Source organism: Gossypium hirsutum, chromosome A02 (assembly GCF_007990345.1).
Source record: "Gossypium hirsutum isolate 1008001.06 chromosome A02, Gossypium_hirsutum_v2.1, whole genome shotgun sequence".
NCBI lineage: Eukaryota > Viridiplantae > Streptophyta > Magnoliopsida > Malvales > Malvaceae > Gossypium > Gossypium hirsutum.
Window position 1 is genome coordinate 97,479,796 of NC_053425.1, and position 3,401 is coordinate 97,483,196.

The 3,401-nt window shown below is 34.2% G+C and overlaps 1 pseudogene; it reads right to left on the reverse strand.

Moving 5' to 3' along the window:
- Nucleotides 1-1,113: 1,113 nt before the first annotated feature.
- Nucleotides 1,114-2,848, reverse strand: LOC107951722 (linamarin synthase 2-like; annotated as a pseudogene).
- Nucleotides 2,849-3,401: the final 553 nt, after the last annotated feature.

Consider the following 3,401-nt stretch of genomic DNA (forward strand, 5'->3'; position numbering starts at 1 on the left):
TGCTCATGGGATAATTATCAATATAGTGCGTAATATTAATTATAAAATACACTTAAGAGTTGGAGGACTCAAACTAACTACCAGCAAGTTGTATCTCTATCAATTAAGGTGTTCACTCTTATACTTTTCAAGAGTCTCCGCAGAGGAGAAAAACAATACTACTACACAAAAACAATATTTACTATTGTGAACATTTCAGTTAATTAACCGATAAATAACACTTTAAAACCTCTCTCTAAGAGATACGATCCCCTTCACAACAAATTCAATTATATGCATTTTCAGGCTTACCAAAAATAATACATTTAATATAATACAATAGATTTATTATGTTAAATATATATATATATAGTATCTGTTTTGCTCTCTACGGAGAGAACTTTATGATGTTTGGTTTCTTCTTTGACCCAAAAAGAAACAAAGAAAAAGAAGACAAATAAAAAATAAAGATGAGGCAATAAAAGTAACAGGTGAAACGACAAAGCAAATCGCATTACGATCTACAATTTGGCACATTATATTAAAAAATAATACTTTTCAATAAACATTATAATATGTTTAATATAGAATGATATATTTATTAAATGTCTTATATTTTTTTATAGATAAGAGAAAGTAATACACGGTCTTAAATCAAATTTTTTATGTATGCGAATCACTTAATATGTGTTCTAAAAATAGTCTCCTAGCATAACGTGTAAGAATATGAACATAAACTAAATTAACATTATTAGAAAGACATAATTTGACTAGTCAATCAATAATCTTATTTCGTTCCTTAATTTTCCTAACAATACTTCCTTGATTTTCCTAATAATAGTCATAAAAGGTGAAATATCTTATATTTAAATTATGATATTTGGTAATGAGATTTTGGCTATGAGACTTTAAGAAATTCAAATTTTCTAGATTCATCTTGACATTTGATAATTTATTTTTTATTTATATTTAGGGAGATATTTTGTACAAGGTTAATTGGGTTGTTGAACTTTAAGGAGTAATGATAAGTATCCTATAAGGTATAGTAAAATATTAAAAATAATTATAAAATAAATCAAATACATAACAATTTTTTTAAAATTTACTTATGGAATTAAAAAAATATACTATTGATTTATCAAATACTAACCCATTTATTTAATATATAAAATTAAGAAAAACATAGACACAAAACATACAACACAACAGTATTCTGATTTTAATGTTCAACCTTGACGTAGGGCCTCCTTGATCATTCTATAAAAGTTGGTAATAGAAGATCCTCCAATGCTAATGGCAGATTTAGCTTTTTTCTTCAATTCGAATGCCTTTTGTCTTATCCTTTGCCCATTATCTCCTTCCATTATCTCTTTAATAAGAGCCTCCACATCCTTACGCTTTATGTCAGGGTTGATTTCCATTCCATTGTCCCATGTGGTGCATGAATATCGACAACTTGTTTGTTGATCAGCGAAGAAAGGCCAACATATTAAAGGCACTCCTTCGGATGCAGCTTCCAACAGAGAATTCCATCGTGTCAAGAAAACGCCAACTGGGACAACACTTGCTGCTAGGGACACCAGCTTGTTATGAAGCCCCTTCCTTTTATTGTCTCCATGAATTCTCTTGGCAAAATAGCCGATTCACCCATAACAACATCAGGCCTAATTACTCATAAAAACGGGTATTTACTATTTGCAAGTCCCCAAGCAAATTCTTGCAAATGATGATTAGACATCACTGTTACACTCCCATAATTCACATACACCACCGACCCGGATTTCATTGTGTTAAGCCATTCGATGCAACTTGTATCCTCCTTCCATAGGCTTGAATTTAGTGAGTTATGTTGGATTTCAAGTAGGTTCCTACTTAGGGAGGTGAGTGGACCAATTGCATAAATATTAGGGGATTTGGAAGCAATTACTTGTAGCACTTCTTTGTCCAAGTCGTCGAATGTGTTGAAGATTATTGAAGATGAATTTAAGCATTCTTGTGATACCTCCATGATGTAATTAAACATGGTGTCTTCGGGGTCGGTGGTTCTTATGAAGCGTGGAAGGTCCTTGAGGCGCATGTCAGGCATACCAGGGATCCAATCAATGGGCATCTCAAGTGTCCCATCACTAACAAAGCCTTCATCTACAACGAAAATACAACGCATATTTTTGTTTCAGTATGCAAAAGAATATACATGGAGGTGCATGTAACACATAGAACCTCAAAGAGATTATTATGAATGAACATAAAGCACAAAAAAAAAACCATAAAATTTGTAACCTTTGAATGGAACAATGCCTCTTTGAGCTAGTTCTTTGTAGTGCAGAAATCCCAGAAAGCTAGCGGTTGAAGAAGTCCAGAGTTGAACATAAGGCACCCCAATGAGTTGAGCTGCCTTGGTACCACAGTTCATGATTCCATCACAAACTATGCAAGTAACAGGGGGCAGTTGGGGTGATGAATTAAGCTTAGATAGTAGCTCCAAGAATGGAGCCAAACAATTTTTTCGTGTGGAATCGCATATTACCGGAACGCACTGAGTCGCATCGGAATCGGAAGGTGGCAGCCCATCGGGTAGCTTCGAACCGGAAATCAGGCAGACCCTTAACAGCTTCTTTCCCTTTAGACCGTATCAACCGTCTATGATTGAACTCGGAGTTGACAAAGGTTATATAGAAGCCTCTAGAGTGCAAGAGCTTGGCCAGTTGCATCATGGGGTTAATATGACCTTGTGCTGGGAATGGAAAACATACTGCATGCGATTTAAGTGAACCCATCTTTCTGCAAATAATAATTAAGCAAAGAAGTCAAGTAGCTAGTGAAAATTGAAGATACCATGTATGATTACTCCTTCCTAACTAGTGACATTTATATACAGAAAGTGAGGGGATAGAGATAAACAGGATAAAGCAGACGCAATTATTACTCCATTTAGTCAAGGATAAACAGTATATTCGTTGCATGATATCTCTAACTATCATCATTGTTCATTCACTAGTCCCATATTTTACTTCGATTATTTTTGAACGTGCGACTTTTCTTGATTGATGGTAGGGTAGGTGTTGTTTCTGTATTTCCCTTTTTGCTTGTCCCCTATCTTTTGGGGTGGGCTATTTTACTAAAACAATCATTACAGGTTGATGATGCTTTTTCGCTGAAAACTAATCTCGAAAATTTCCCAGAAAGATTGGTTGTGAACGGTGGTAAGGTTTATCTTCTTTATCAGCCGGCAATGCTCATTTAGTTTCTTCCAATTCTAATAGCTTTTCTTCGAACAAAAACTTGGGTTCGGTCAGCTTCATTGGAACCCATTCTTCACTTAATGCTTCAGCCATCCTTAACATCTTTCTTTCTTCTTCGAAATCCCTTTTCATTGACTAAAATACCAAAAAATGACAATTTTTTTTAAATTATGGAAATAA